This window comes from Rattus norvegicus, chromosome 19 (genome assembly GCF_021556685.1).
Source record: "Rattus norvegicus strain SHRSP/BbbUtx chromosome 19, alternate assembly SHRSP_T2T, whole genome shotgun sequence".
In the NCBI taxonomy this organism is placed as follows: domain Eukaryota; kingdom Metazoa; phylum Chordata; class Mammalia; order Rodentia; family Muridae; genus Rattus; species Rattus norvegicus.
The window spans coordinates 34,496,804-34,512,975 of record NC_141552.1 but is presented as its reverse complement, the minus strand read 5'-3'; the positions used below and the strand labels follow the sequence as shown (position 1 = coordinate 34,512,975).

Sequence of the window (16,172 nt, the reverse complement as noted above, 5' to 3'; positions counted from 1 at the left end):
GCTCTGACAGGATCTCTCAGCCACATGTTAGTTGAGTTAAGGCTTCAGAACGAACTGCCTGTGCCAGAGTTCTGGGGATGACTGGAACCCTGGTGGAGGTCATTCCCAGAATGCCGCTGGAGGGTTTAAAGCTCTGTGGGCTTAGGCTGGCTATCAGCCTGCTCTCTAGAGTCACACGGACTTCTTAAGAATTGGAGCCAAGTTGTTTGGGGCAATCATTGCTTGGGACCCACAGTCGGTGCAGAGGAGAGAGGCTGTTCCGGCCACCAGCCAACCATTTTCCCTTCCGGCTTTCATTCCACGCGACACTCTGGTTCTTGAAGAAGCAGAAACTGGAAAGTAATTTCTGACTTCTTAAATTTAGTCTCTCTGGGGTGTGTGTGTGTGTGTGTGTGTGTGTGTGTGTGTGTGTGTGTGTGTGTCTGTATGTCTATCTCTGACACTCTTCAGTTTCTTCTCTCTGTTTCAGATTCTCTCTCTCTCTCTCTCTCTCTCTCTCTGTGTGTGTGTGTGTGTGTGTGTGTGTGTGTGTGTGTGTGTGTGTGTGTGTGCCCTGCCATGGCACATGTGTGGAGGTCAGAAGGCAGCCTTCAGGTATAAGTCTTTGGCTTCCTTCTTTGTTTAAGGCAGGGTCTCTTAGCTGCTGCATGAACCAGGCTAACTAACGTAAGTTTCTGGAGATGCCTCTGTCAGCCATGTCCCTCTGGGGATGCACTGTGACTATAGTAATGTGTTTATGTGTCCAGCTCTTTCGTGGGCTCTAACCTCACTGAGGTTATCCGGCTTTCAAGGCAAGCTCTTTATTCCCTGAGCTATCTCACTAGCCATGACACTTTTCCTTAGCCCAAAGCCTCCTTATTCTCTAGGGCAGTGGTTCTCAAGCTTCCGCATGCTGTGTGTGGTGAGCCCCAACTATAAAATTACTTTGTTTCTACTTCATAACTCTAATTTCGCTACCAGTATGAACCGTAATGTAAATATCTGATGTGCAGGAAATCTGACCAATGTGTGATCCCTGTCAAAGGATCATTCGACCCTCAAAGGAGTTGTGACCCCCCGGGTTGAGAATCACTGCCTTGGAGCATCTTGCCCTGATGATGTGTCCCCATTGCTGTTGCCTGTTCAGGCCACCAATGTCCTCGCTGGCATCGCAATATCACACGTATAATTGGCTCCTCTGCCTTTAATTTTCTTCCAGATTCAATTGTGTCACTCCCTTGATTAAATCTGTTGTAGGAGCTGTTGTGAGAGGCTTATTTAGAAATCCATCCGAGCACTGCAGAGCTCCGGGAGCCGCTGGAGTTCTCGGGCACTATTGGTGAGAATCAAAAGACTTAGCAATTCTGGGAAGTAGCTGGGCAGTTTCCTGAAAAGTTAAACACACATTTAACACACAACCCAGCATTCTTACTACTGTGTGTTCTTTAGAGAAACAAGTGCTCATGCTCAGACACAGATTACAAAGGTTTACGGCAACTCTATGAATCACTGTCTCCCACTTGCAGCAAACCAAATGACTCCCATCAGGGAAATTCGTGAGCATCCATTAATTGGATACAACACAGCAATGAAAATGAATAATTATTGACACAGGCTGCCACATGGTTAATTTTAATGTATTATGATGACTGAAATCACAGTCTTACAAGGTTACATAAGGCCTGGCTCCATTTATGTGACATTTACAGGAAGTTAAAAAAAACCACACAGTGCCAGCAGAGTAGCGATCTTTGGAAGCAGATGGAGTACGGGACTGCAGGTTATGAGATTGGTCTGCACCACGATTGTTATGCACACCTTGGTCGTCATGGCTGCACTGATCTAAACCCTAAATGCCTAAACCCACAGAAATGTTTGGCGAAAGCAATACTTTACTACTGGACAACTAGTAGAACATTCTTTGGGGTGGTGTCAGGTCTCACTGCTGCCTCCCTCATGCCCACCTCTGGTCCCTCTCCTCTTCTGTGCCCTAGAAATAGCAGGTACTTACAGCCCCTTGAATCCAATTTCCCCTTTGCTCTTCCGTTCCAGGCAATGGGTGCCCAGCTCGCATGGCTGCCCAAACAATGTTATTTTCTCTGACATCTCTGATTCTTAAATAGACATATATAACACACCGAGATGCCTCTAGGATACAGGCTCTGAACTCAAGGCTAGCGTGTATCCTGGGGAGTCAGGGAGCAGGAGAAAGTTTGAAGTTTTCCTAGCTCGGTCCCACAGAGCTGCAGAGCTCTTGGTGGATAAGGTTGGAGGATCAGCGACCTGTGAGAAATGAGGGTCACATCTTCCCCTCACACCATAATTACACCTTCCTTGGGGCTAGGGATGTGGGACTGCAAGTGTCTGAGGCGGTGTGGAGGGTCCTGACTACTCACCCTTGCTAATGCAGCAGGCCAGGTTTTTAATTCCATGGGGTCAGGGTTCTGGTGGATAATTTCCATGGTGAGTATGGCCAGGTGGGGAACTGCTTGGCCGGAGGGACGAGCTAGAAGGGGCAGGTGGGGTTGGGGGAAGAGGGGTTGTGGGGAGGGCAGATAGATGAATGAAAAGTCCTCAGGAAACCCAGAAGTGCCCTCTGGGCAGGGAGGCTGTGTGTGAGTGAGGCCTGGAGTGTTTGTCAGTGGCTTACAGTATGAAAATGATCCCTGCTTGTTTTATTTCTTAGAGACTGGTGAGGGCTGGTGAGATGGTAAAGTCTTGATGACTCCATTTCAATCGTCTGGACTCTTCTGTGTTTGAAGAACCTTCTTCCACAAGTTGTCTGATCTCTTCATACCTGTCACACATGCTGTGGCTTATATGTACAACACATATTCTCTGTCTCTCTCTGTCTCTGTCTCTGTGTCTCTCTGTCTCTCTCTCTCTCTCTCACACACACACACACACACACACACACACACTAAACAATAAACAAATAAAAACAAAAGGGAATGATTGACAAGGGCCCCTTGCTGTCCATAGGTGGGGAGAGCGCTCATAAGCGCTGGTTATTTCCAGATAATCAGTTTGCACGATGAATACTTTTTCTGAGACACACTTTGTGTCAGCTGCCACACCTACTTCTGGGATTGGGGACAGAGGAAGAATTTAGGCTTTTTTCCATGAAGACTTTGGGCATTGCTGAGGGAGAAGAATGTTTTTGGGGAAGCTAGTTTGTGAGAAGTGGAAAGGACAACAGGTTCTGCTGTGACTGAAGCTGCTACCTGATGATCGTCCCCTAAACAGTGATGTCAAACAATGATAGCTTATTTGCACGTGGTTCTATGGGCCAATGGGGTCTGCCATTGATAATCTAGATTGATAATCTAGAATCCCCTGAGAGGTGGGCCTCTGGGCATGTTAGAGGGAGTTGTCTTGATTACACTGAGGTGGGAACCAGTCCTTGGACTAAGATCCTGGATTATAGAGGATGGGAAAAATGAACTGAGCACAGGCCTTCACCTCCCCCTGCTTACTGACCATGGACACCATGTGACCATCTGTCTTAATCCCCTACTGCAGCGACTTTTGTGCCACAATGAACTGTGACCACAATCTATACTTTCAAAAGACTTGATTGGTTTTTAAAGACTGATTATGTGTATGCGGGGTGGGCATGTGGGTATGTGAACTTGGGTGTGGATGCCCACAAAGGCCAAGGCATAGAAACCTCTGGCACTGAAATTGCAGGAGGCTATAAGTTGTCCTGATGATGGTGCTAGGAACTGAACTTGGGTCTTCTGAAAGAACAGCTCTTAGCTCTGAGCGATCTCTCCAGCTCCTCGGTTTACAGTTCACGTCTTCATTTATACGGCACAAATATTTCCTGGGCATCAGCTAGGTGGCAGGGACTTATACAGAGGTCACAGTGAACCAAACATCACCGGCAGGCCTGCTCTCCTGGGTTTCAATCACAGTGGTTTGAGGAAGTCAGTCACTGTACAATACACAAAACAAATGCAATCTAGTAGGGTTGGGGAGCTGGCTCAGTCAGCAAAGTGATTGTCATGAAATTGTGATGGCATGGGTTTGGTACCCAGAACCCATGTAAAAAAGTTGAACTGGTGATGCACACGTAATCCCAGCACCGAGGAGGCAGAAACTGGCAGGTCTCCAGGACTGGCTGTCTAGAGAGAGGGACTGTCTCAGTACACAATATGGGTAGTATTCCTGAGTAATGACAACCACACACACACACACACACACACACACACACACACACACACACATACACACACACAAAGGAGGAGAAGGAGAAGGAGGAGAAGAAGGAGAAGGAAGAAGGAAGAAGGGAGGAGGAGGAAGAGGAGGAAGAAGAGGAAGAGGAAGAGGAAGAGGAAGAAGAAGCAGAAGCAGAAGCAGAAGCAGAAGCAGAAGCAGAAGCAGAAGCAGAAGCAGAAGGAGAAGAAGAAGAAGAAGAAGAAGAAGAAGAAGAAGAAGAAGAAGAAGAAGAAGAAGAAGAAGAAGAAGAAGAAGAAGAAGAAAAAGAAGAAGAAACAATAGGGGAGTAGAGCAGATAAGGGGACAGGGCCTTCAGGGTCTTTGGCTGTGGGGTTGTTCTTAGATCATATCTAACATAGCATGAAATCTGAAGGCAAGAGAGCCCAGCATTCTGGTAAACATTGGCTTGTACCACAGAAAGGCTAACCTAAAGTGTCCCATGGATTCCTCCAACAGGACCAGAGCAGGATGCTATAGGGGTTTACTCTGTTTGTTCCTTCATAAAAGATGAAAATGGGCACACAATGAAAAACTCCCGTTGTAGGAAAGAGAATGCTCCCCCAATCCAATCACAAACATTGGCCTCTGGTGTGTTAGCAGTGGTCTTCATTCTCATCAAGCACACGTTCACATTCAGGGCTTCAGCTTTCCATTAACTAGGACTATTAGAGATAGACTGCCACCAGGTATATGACAGGCCCAAGGCCAAGTGAGATCAAGACACCCTACCTTTCAATCCAGGTTTCATGTAGGGAACCCTCTCATACAATTTTTGTTATTTTGAGACAGTGTCTAATGATGGAGCCCTGACCTGCTACATATGGTTCAGGCTGTCCTCTAACTCAGATTCCCCTGCCTCTGCCTCTCAAAGCTAGGATCAGAGGTTGCCAGACGAGGCTTCCCATGGTACAATTCTTAAAAACATTCTCAATGGCAAAACATTAAAAAAGAAATATCGGAGAATGCTGTCTATGGTAGTCTGAATGAAAATGGCCCCCATACGCTCAAAGGGAGTGGCATTCTTTGAAAGGATTAGGACCTGTGACCTTGTTGGCTTGGTGTGGCCTTGTTGTCTCACTGGGGGTGGGCACCAAGGTTTCAGAAGCATAACAACTAGTCCTCAGCTACCTTTTATTATAAAATAAGTATAAAAGGTTCTTATTCTTGCCTGATGCATGGGTATCAGAACTAGGACTGAAAGGTGTGAAGAAGTTTTAAATTAACACAATGTCAACGTTGCTTTGAAATGATATATAAAGATTGAATACACTTACGTATGGTGTTTTGAAATATGTATTCAGAGTGGAGTGGCTCAACAAAGATCATTAACATACACATTTTCTCAGGTACTTGCATAAGAACACTTAAAGCTTCTTTCTTACCAAGTTTCAAACTATGATACATAAGTACAGATAGCCTGCTGTACACTAGCTCTCTGGACCTTATTCATATTAGCTGAAGTTATTAGTGATATTTGACCAATATCACTCTAACTCCCATTTCCTCATCCCTGGCAACTACCTACTGGGCTTCTATGAGTTTTTTTTTTTAAGACTTTTTTTTATAGCTTTCATATGTGAGATCATATGGTAGGAATCTTTCTGTGCCTGGTTTGTGTGTATTGTCATAAATAGCGTGATTTCCTTCATGGTTGGAACTAAATAGTACTCCATTAATTCTGTTCTTTTAGAGTTGTGCTCTGGATGTAGCATCATGCTTTGGCCAGCAGCTCATTGTAAGGTATTGCGTTGGAAAGCCAGAGGGTAAGCCCCTATTTCCTATCTATGGGCCATTTTATTTCTGGTGGCTTTGTTCATCCAGTGACTTTCTTATGCAGTTTGTTAATTTCCTTCTCTCTTCAGTAACTGCAGAGATGGGTTAATAAATTGGAGTCCTACATCTTCTCTGAGATTATGGATTTTGCTAGTCTATTTTTTTTTCTAATAAACAGAAAAACCTTCAGGATTCTGGAGTTAATTCATCAGTTCATCTAGCAGGTTTTTTTTTTTTTTATTAACCAGCAGATGTGTGGGTTTGTTTGAAAATTCTCCGTAGAATCCTAACTCTCTTGGAAGTAGCATCAGGGTTTTTTAATTATATTGAGTTTGAGGAGAATGTTGAGGTTCAGAAATCACAACAATAAAACTAGATATCAGCCCTTTCTGAAAGCTTGAGCACGTGTGGGCCTCTCCTCTGGTATTTGTGTTCACTCCACCAAACTCAGGCGCTCAGCTCCGATGCCTGCGATCGCTGCACAGGCTCTGCACTGGGATTCGGCCTGCACTCAGAGGCTTCTTGTGAGAAACCTTGCTTAGCCATGATGCTTTTCCAGATTCTGTGACTGCTCCCGGGACAAACAAGTCAGCTCGAAGCTTAGGATCAAGGTAGTCATGACCTCTGAAAAGTGAGAAATCTGTGTTTAGTTAACCACCGAGACTGCCTTCAGCTACACCTATCCTGAGTTCTCCTGTAACACCACCATTTTCATCAGCAGTACAAGGACCCTCAGGCATAGGTTTCACATCATTTCCCTTGGCAGCCTTTGGTGCCTTATCCTACAGGACACTTTGATGATACCTGTTTTGAAGTTTATTCAAAACCAACAATGTTTCTGTGGATAGGTCTATGTGGGGCTACGTGCACATGTGTGCTGGTACTAGAGGAGAGCAGAAGCATCGGATCACCTGGAGCCAGAGTAACACGTGGCTGGGAGATGTCTGAGATGGGCACTGGAATTTGAATGAGTATCTCTGTAAGAACAGCATGCACTTACAACCACCGAGTCATCTCTCCAGTCCCTCTCCAGCTCCCTTTTTAGGAGCTATACCGTAGACATCACCACAATGTTTGCCTTCTCTGTCCAAATGAGTAAAAGCACCCCCACCACTTCTCTTGTAGAGTCTTAGGTTACCAATGAAACTTCCATACTCTGTGGACAATGCACAACCAAGAGTGAACCAGGACTACCACAGGGTGGAATTCTCTGCAATTTTTTTGAGGAAGGTCCTTTGTTATCTAGAGGTCAAGTTGAAGCTGAACTTGACTCTGTGAACATGTCTCCAGACTCTACAGTTGAAAATGAAATAGTCTTGACCAAGGCCCTCAGTACCACCCTTATGTTAGCATTGCAGGGAGGGCTCTGTGGCCAAGCTAGAAAAGCTACAATCCTGAAGTGTCTCCGACTGGCCCTTGTCCTTCCTTCTCCCCACAGAGCTTGAGCCTGACTGGGAAGAGAGGGAGAGGAGCTTAGAATCAAGTTGGAGACAGGAGATTCAGATTCAGAGGAGTGAGAGTAAACTCTCAGATCACTGCGGTACCAGTCGCTGGAAAAGGCTGAAAAGTCACAGAACGGAACCAAGAATCCCTAGTGGCTGAGTTCAGTGTGTGATGGACTCAGGGTCTGCTCAGGCTGCCTTTCTGTGGGTTACCACAGAGAACAGGCAGGTCCTGTGTGAGGCCAGTTCTTCCCTTGTATACTGGATCTCATCTCTTCCTGCTTCTTTAAGGACATATTGGTAGCCATCCTGCCAGCCAGCTCCTATGTTTCAACATTGTCCTTTCTGCTGGATCTTTCCCTACCGCACACAAGCAATGCTGTACCTTTCCCCCACTTAAATTATCTTGACACCAGTTACTCCATCAATTAATGTCACATTTCTCCACTTGCTTGTGCAATACCTTGTCCTTCCAGTGCTTCCATATCTGCTTACACAACACATGCATGTACACACATACACACACACCACACATATACACACATGCGCGCGCACACATCTCCATAACCACTTCCATTGGCAGAATTATCAGTGACTTACATGCAGTCAAGTCTAGGAATTGGTTCTGAGTTCTTGTCTTGGTTGGGTTGTGTGCAGTGATGGCCACAGTTAATCACTTCTTGGTGCATCTTCCCCCCTAGGTTTCCAGGACACATGCTGCCCACTCCTCAGACCTCCGCTGCCCCTTCTTCTGAAAATGTTGCAGGCCAGGGCTCAGACCACACGTCTTCCCTACCATTCCTTGCTGATTTCCTTTTGCTTCTCTTTTTGTCAGGGACTCCACAGTTTCTATTTCCTGCCTGGAGTTCCCTCCCACAGACACACACACAGCTGCCTATTGATATTCCAACAGGAGGTTGTATCAAATCTCAAATCACGATGGCCCATTGCCAAAAGGTCTCTTTCTCGTGTGTGCTCTCTGCTTCCCGCTATCCTCACTCCTGCCTGATGGACCAGCTCCCTGTCTAGAACTCCCCTGGTCGCAGTGTGACAGAAAAACGTAAGCAGCAAACTGCAAACTGACTTGGGGAACTGACTGCTGTTCATGCTTTGTTGGTCACATCAAGCCCATGGATGATACTACAAAGCAGGAGGCCACAGCAAGTGTTTGTCCACACAGTGTGATTAGCAGTTATGCTGAACAGACTCCTAAACTCATATCCTAAACTCATTTCGTCTTTAGCTGAAGCACAAGCCTGCACTCCTAAGCCTTCTCCATCTCATCTAATTGGATTTCTTTACCTTTGAGCTTCACTACCCATGTTCTGTTCTTCAGGTTGCATGGTCTACCCTAGCCTCAGAAGCCGAGTCTCTCCCCATCGCTGCTACCGCTACCTCCTTCCTAGCTTCTTTATTGTAAGGCAGGTTCTTGAGTAGCTTAGGGTGGCCTTGAATTCAATATGTAGCTGAGGCTGACCCTGAACTTCCAGTTTTATTTTTTGCCTCTGTATCCTAAGTGCTGGGATTACAAGCATGCATTACCAGGTCTGTTCATGAGGCGAGGGCATAGAATCAACCCGTAGGTCTTGTATATACTGGGCCATCATCCTACCAGTTGAGCTGTGTCTCAATCCTATCCCTGAATCATTTCAGTGGTCTCTTCTGGCAGGCTTCCTATTTCAACCCCTCGCTTGCTTATTAACCCCATCTGGTGTGAATCCGAGTGGTTGCTGTAAAGTAAAAGCCTCTCACCTCTCCAGACTTCAAAATCCAGCCATCTTTAACCCCCCTCGTCTTGGGAAGAGCTGTACTTTTCAATGTTTATAATCCTTTAGTTTGCTGTCAAAGGCTTCACTCAAGTCAGTCTTGTGGCTCTTCAGTGTGGGAAATGATATAAGAGTGATGGCACATTGTAGCTTATTTTCTCAGTCAGCCACATCTTCAGCTTCTCCTTGTCTCTCCTAACCACTTTTTCTTTTGGTTTTCTGCTCTGAAACATTACCAAGTGATTTTGCTTCATCTACTCATTTATCCATCCATCCCTCCACCCACACATCCACTTATTGACAGCAGTTATTAATGTCATTATTATGCACACACCACACTACATAGGGCAAGTTACTGTGGGGGGAAGGCTGAAGACATTGTGTGGAGACCATATGTATAGTCTTACAGTCATTTCTGAAAGAAACCTCATTTTGTCCTTGTACATAGGGAATATATAAGGTCAAGTGAGGAGGGAGATGTGTCAACACATGTGTGGTAGAGCTAGCTAGCTAAGAAGCTGGCTCTTCGGGGCTCTATGCCCTCGGTATGGATAGGTGACTTTCTGCTGAAGAGTGGGAGGGGCAGGTGACTGGATCTCCATTTCCAGAGAAACCCTTGGCCCTTGTCTCTTGGCCATTGGATGCACCGCTTTACAATGGATCGACATGACCCCACTCAGTGAATCGTCAGTCTGACCATATGCATTTATTTGAAACCCTTACATATCCTTCAAGAAAGATTCCGTTTTGATACAGAACATTGACACTGTACATAAGACTCGGTAATTCTAAAATTACCCACGAGAGATCAGAAGGCACAGGTCCCACGGAGCCCCCAATTCTGCTGTGGGTAGCTTCACCTGTCAGAGGAGCATCAACTATATGGATTTTTTAAGACATGAGACCTGAGCATGAGCGTTGGCCAGAGCAGAGGGCCTTTCTTGTCTGTTCCTTGTGCTACTTCACACTTTTGTTTACATTGGGTCCCAACCATGGGGCTGATGCAAAGGACTGGCCTGAGAAGACAGGGTCCCTGCAGTGTGGCATCTGGAGCAGTATACCATCTGCAGGTAACCAGGAAAGCCAAGTTGGGAGAATAACATGGAGATCTAAGCGGTCACTTCATCTACCTCCCCATCTCTCTTACCACCTTAGCATTGTGCTACTCTGAAATCCTTTCTCCTTTGTGTTCAGGCTTGCTTTCCTCTGCACCGTCGCTGGGATGAAGCCCATGAGGACCAGAGTCTCCTCTGTCTTGGTCATAGAACAGTACGTGACCAGGAGAATTGCATGCAAAGTCACTAAGAGGTGAGTGTCCAAAGATGTTATAGCCTAAAAGGCCACTGAAGTCAGTCACCAGGGGAGACGAGCACACAATGGGTACCCTCAAAGACATGTCAACCCTACTAAGAACCAAAGAGAGTCCTAGACAACATAGCGTGGTCTACACTCAGTATCAAATCACAAGTCCTCAGACTTCCTGCTGCCCCATGCCTTGTTCTACCTCATGGACCTTGGTCAGATGTTCACTGCTGCAAGGTCATAAAAGAATGTTTGTAATAGGCACTCCCTGAGAACTGATAACAAACTAAAAGAATAACAAAAGCTATTGCTCTTATCACCAGGAACAAACCAGAGGGCAGAGCTGAGGCTGCCTGGGAGGATCTGCAGAGGAATGCCAAGAAAAATGGACAGACTCTACCAAGGACAGCGGCCGGAAGTTATAGTGTGGGAGGAATTATGACCAAAAGAAGGTCTACAAAATGTACTGTGGTCAGTCAGAAATAAGAAATGGGTAGGAAGAGATAAACACAGGCTGGCTATGTTGCACAGATTATAGGAATCCCACAATTAATTAATTAATTTAATTACTCATACATATACACATTAATTCAGTTATCCAAAAATATTATTGAATTCTTTCTAGTGGTTAGGAATTGTCCCCACTCCCTGTTCTAAGAAGTGCCTGCTCTTGATTAGGGAGAGGACAATGGGCAACTAAGAGAATTGCTCAAGAATTCTGAATGCTCTCAATACAGATGATAAATCTTAAAGAGATGCTCTTCCTGCGACCCCAAGAGGATCATTCTACTTTGCACACAGGCACACAAGTGTCACACTGCACCCTATAAATATGTACAACTGTATGTGTCAATGGAAGGACATTTTAAAAAGTGACAGAGAAAACCAAAGCACAAGTCACAGAGACTGTGATGGGGAAGAGCTTTGCAGCCTTAAGGATGTGCAGTCAGGATAGATCAAGACTTAAAGTGGGTACACGTGCAACTTCCAGCTCAGCATCTGCATAAGAAGGCATCTGGAGCCAATTCATCAGTTTATCATGATGGTGATGATGATGATGAGATGATGATGATGGTGGTGGTGGTGGTGGTGGTGGTGGTGGTGGTGGTGATGGTGATGATGATGATGATGACAACGTCGACTGTGATGGCAGCAGCAAGGACAATGGAGAACAAAGAGAAGGGGGAGGAAAAGAGGAGGAGGAGGAAGAGGAGGAGGAAGAAGAAGAGGAAGAGAAGGACTCATCAAAGAAGCTTTGCAAGAAGCCTGTGATGCCAACCATCATCCATGCGCCCCGCCCATTGGGTCTGCCCCAGCCCTGGCTCAGCAAGACCGCAGCCGGCCATTTCCAGCAGCAGAAGAGGAGCAGGAATGGAAGCCAACTCTTGGAAATTCATCTTCCAAAAATTGCTTTCCATCCATTTTGCTCCAATTCTGTTTTATTTATGACCCAGCAGCGAGCAGATGGAGCCATTTTTCCTCAGAGCCGCTTGAAAGAGGCGCTCTGCAATTGTGCAGCCGGCTTTGGCTGATTTATGGGCTATGTGCCTTGGGAAGAAGGCCCAGGCCCAGGCCCCTGTCCGTCTCTGAAGCTGGCAGAGTAGAACACTGCTTGGCCCTGCTCTTGGAGCTTGCCTTTTGGGGACAGGAGTCACTGGTGCTGACAGGTCACCTGGCCAAAGAAACCTCCTCCTTCCTCATCTCATGTCTTCAGTGGACCCTCTCCCAGGAGACCCCCTCAACCATGGCTTCACTCCAGTGATCAGGGGATAGAGAATGTTTCTCACAGCCATGGTGATTTCATTCTGCCACAGGGAGCACTCAGCCTCCTCTTTAATCACCCGAGGATCCAGAGTACAATTGGCCTTGGAAGTTTGGAAGTTATTGTAGAAGATAATTTGTCCTTTGAAATTTTCTATTGGGTTTTCGGTTCACTCACTCAGACCTGAAGACAGTGTGACCCCGCCACGTGACCTGTAAGCCTACCTTGTAATACAGATTGGAACAAATCCTCATTCTTCCTGTTACCTGTGGTGAGACTGCAGGGGAGTTGTTGAACTTCTCTGAGTCTTAGTTTCTCCATCTGTAAAATGGGGCAGTTTTCTGTGGATCCTGGCAAGATAAAGTGAGGTGATTCCCATGGAATGTTCGTTAGCTCCATCGTAGACCTAAAAATCCGTCAAGAAATGCCAGCTGCTATTCTATTGCTCACAATGTTTGTGTCTTTTTTCCTAGAACCCAGTCCCCTCTGTCGATTTGGCTGTAGTTTGGGGTAAAAGGAGGTCAGCTGAGCTTCTGCCTGGGTGACTGAGGATAGGTCGTCTCTCCAGACTGACACCCATAGGATATAACTGATCTGAAGGGAGCACTGGCCTCCCAGGGCTCCTGAAATGGAGCACTGTGTGTAGATGCTTCTTGTGAAGGCCAAATCTGTGCGTCAAGGCCAGTGACTTGCTTTCTGGGTGATGTCTGAACTGATCTTCAGAGCAGATCTATGACAGGAGATAGGATTCTCATAGCTCTCTGCCTGCTCCCTTGAGTCTGGCTTTCTTCCTGGTGATGCGATGCAGTCTCCCTCCCTGCCAGTCTCTGTCCCCCAGATGGGTTCTACAGGAGTTGAATCTGGGCTTCTCTCCTTGATTAGGGTGAGTTTAGTTGGGAACCTATAGAGACTCCCCATTTATGAATCAGAGGTACTCCTGACTGACTTGAGGTCTCCTGGCCTTCTCTCCAGGCTAAAGCCTATGTGCACATTTGCTTGCTGACTAAATAAAGCTGAGGACAGGTCACTGTGCATCCTTGGTACCCTGGAGGATGCTCAAGATGCTGTACCTAGGGGCCCCAGTGTGTTCCTCATCCAGGGATGCTTAGGCAGGAGCTCACAGTGTGGGAGTTGTTTCTTTCACCTGTCATCTTCCCATCACCACAGGACCACCCCTAGGCGGTGAGGGGAGAGGGGGTGACAGACTAGATTTTATTGGCTTGGGATGGTCAGGATAGTACATCCTTGTGAGCGGCCCTCTCCCAGTGTATCAGTCTTTACCTGACATAACTCTCAAGATCCAGAACAAGATTGACACGGTCTTCTAAGACCCTGGGATCCTGAGGTGACAGCTTTGAGGAGCCGGGGCTGGTTTAATAGCCTCTTTTCTCTCTTTACGTTCTAGGTCAGCCCAGTTAAATAGAACACTCTGTCCACACCACAGTTTTACATGGGGCTGGGCTGTGTAGGTCTGAACTGACCACTTGTGGCTGTTGGACAATCTCAGGATTGCTTTATAAAATTGGAACTCATTTGAACAGCCACTCTGTGCTGGGGATGACCAATGGGTAGCAGGCTCCGCCGTGTGTCCTGTCAGTTACGGAGTTAGGATTTGTCTACAGGAAACCTTGTCTCATCTTTTATCACGTCTCTGCTCCGTGGGGTGAGGATAGGCTGGTGTGGCTGGTGAGCTGTGGAAAGTAGAGGTGCCTGGATTTGGCTCTGGGGAGGTGAGCTTTGGTCCTGTTTCAAGTAAGCAGAGTTCTGGTAGGGATGTTGGCTCTGTCAGAGGAACTTCTTGGTGTACTCTCCACCTGCTGGCATCCTATGCCTTGACTTTCATCAGAATGAGGCAGTGAGACCCAAACTTGGTTCTTTCCCATGGTGGATCTGACTAAAATTCCTCAGAGACCAGCTTCTTTAACCTGGAAATAGGAGGACACCCACATGGCAGCTTCTCTTAGTAGGCCTTACCTCTCTGTCTGGGGTGAGAGGTTTCCTGTGTCCCACACAACCCTGGCCCTTCCCCCAAGACGGTGCCTTCAATATGCTCCAGAAAGGGTCCATAACACTTTTCTTTTCAGGATGTCTCCTTCTGTCCCCCTGCCTTAGAGCAGTTATGTTTTTAAGTGATAAATTCTAGATTAAGGCTCAGTGCCTGACATGCATGAAGCCCCGAAGTTGATCTCCAGCATCAGGTAAACCGAGTGTGATGGTGCATATCTCTAATCCCAGCACTTGGGAAGTAGAGGCAGTGGGCCAGGCATGATATAAGAAAAACCCTGCAGCAAGAAGAAAAACATCTTAAAAGGTGGGACATTCTCCATCGTGAGCAGAAACTCGTAGCCAGGTCTATTCACCCGCAAACTGTACTTAAGACACACATGAGGTACATTATACATGGCATGTGCTAATGTGTTCACCTGCCAAGGACAAGCATATGGAAGACTTACAGTAACACCGGAAAAGGCTCTGTTTATAATCCTAGTTTAAAGCTGGGAAAAATGAGGCACAGAAAGATAACTCAGGAAGCTTTTCCAAGTTGACACAGTCTATCCGTCGCAGGTTGGCAGGTAGGCCTGTTAGGTGACTCACCACCCTGGCTCACAGGGAACTGAGGGCTGTCTTGTAGCAGGTGCAAGCTTGGGGCAAACGGGTCTGGGTATCAGTTCAGCTCTTAGCCTCTATGCATTTCCCACTTGTGAGGCCTGAGCCATTGGGGGCTCCATGAAGAAGGGGAGTGGACAAGACTTAGCTTTACCTCAGCTCTTCATTGTAGAGGTAAGGAAGTCAAGGCCTGGCTGACTCTCACCCCATGTCATCCTTTGCTCACAGGAATCACAAGCTGAGCATGGTCTCTCAGCTCTAGCCCTAGACACAGCCCGCAGTTCTGAGAGACTTATGTATTTAACTCAAACCTTGTTATTATGGGAAAGGGGGTTCAGGGAAGCTTACAGGAAGGGACACAAAAGAACCAAATGGCCAAAATAAAAGCAACAAAAGAAACTTGAGGCCAAATTTGAATGCAAATATGTCCTCTCTGGGTAATTTGGGTTTGAGCCTCCTGGGACCCCAATATTAAAAGGAAAAAGAAAAAGGGGAGCCTTGGAGTTTGCTTAGGGGATGTGGCAGCTCTTTCTCATTTGGTTGGATTGTCATCCATTCAAGAGCCTGAGGCAGGAATGGCTTCATTGCTACCAGTGGAATATGCTAAGTAGTATTTTGTGGCAAAGGCAGAAATATATTCACTTTCCTTCACAGAGGTCTCGCCATGTCTCCCGGTCTCAGATGCCTGCTCTTGCCAAACAGTCTTCTGGGAAGCACTAATTCTCAGAAGCATGCTTTCTTGCTGTTCCTTAACCAACTTTAGACTTCCCAGGGTTCCAATATTATTCATTCAAAGAAAGGGATCCTGAAGCGAGTCCTAAGAAACAGTTGCATCTGACGTGCTGGTGCTGAAAGACCACCGGGGTGGGGAAGACCCCCCACTCAAATCTCCAGACGACGCAACCCCCAAGAACTCACGAGAAACCGGTCTTGATGTAATAAACAAGAGGTGTATTTGAGGAACCAGAGCTCTGGGGACGACATGTATCTCACACAGGAGACAGAGGAGTCGACCCTGAGCCCAATTAGGGGAAGGTATTTATAGGGAAAATTACATAGGCAGTTGGCAACAGTCACACAAAGCAATTTCATTGGTTTGTAACTTGGGCTCAGTTCAACTCTAGGCCACCCTGCTTCTGGGGCAAGCTGACCCTAGTTCTTGTTTCTCTCAGGACTGTTGAGTCAGGCCTTATCGAGGCCAGATGGCTTGTGGTGGCTATGGCCAGGCTACATCCCCAAAACATGTTATGTTATTCTTTTCTGTGAGGTGCACGTGTCCTCACAGCAGGGTCAGTGGGGGATAGTTTAAAATCTTTATTC

At 46.6% G+C, this 16,172-nt stretch overlaps 2 long non-coding RNA genes across 2 annotated transcripts; one reads left to right on the top strand and one right to left on the bottom strand.

Annotated features, from left to right (window-relative positions):
- Nucleotides 1–240: 240 nt before the first annotated feature.
- Nucleotides 241–12,695, top strand: LOC147999363 (uncharacterized). Its single transcript, XR_015643588.1, has 3 exons — nucleotides 241–339; nucleotides 10,376–10,489; nucleotides 10,807–12,695. It is a non-coding gene; the product is annotated as an uncharacterized LOC147999363 (long non-coding RNA).
- On the bottom strand, nucleotides 5,478–8,255 carry LOC120098553 (uncharacterized). Its single transcript, XR_015643589.1, has 2 exons — nucleotides 8,016–8,255; nucleotides 5,478–6,597 (listed from the first exon to the last, which is right to left on the bottom strand). It is a non-coding gene; the product is annotated as an uncharacterized LOC120098553 (long non-coding RNA).
- Nucleotides 12,696–16,172: the final 3,477 nt, after the last annotated feature.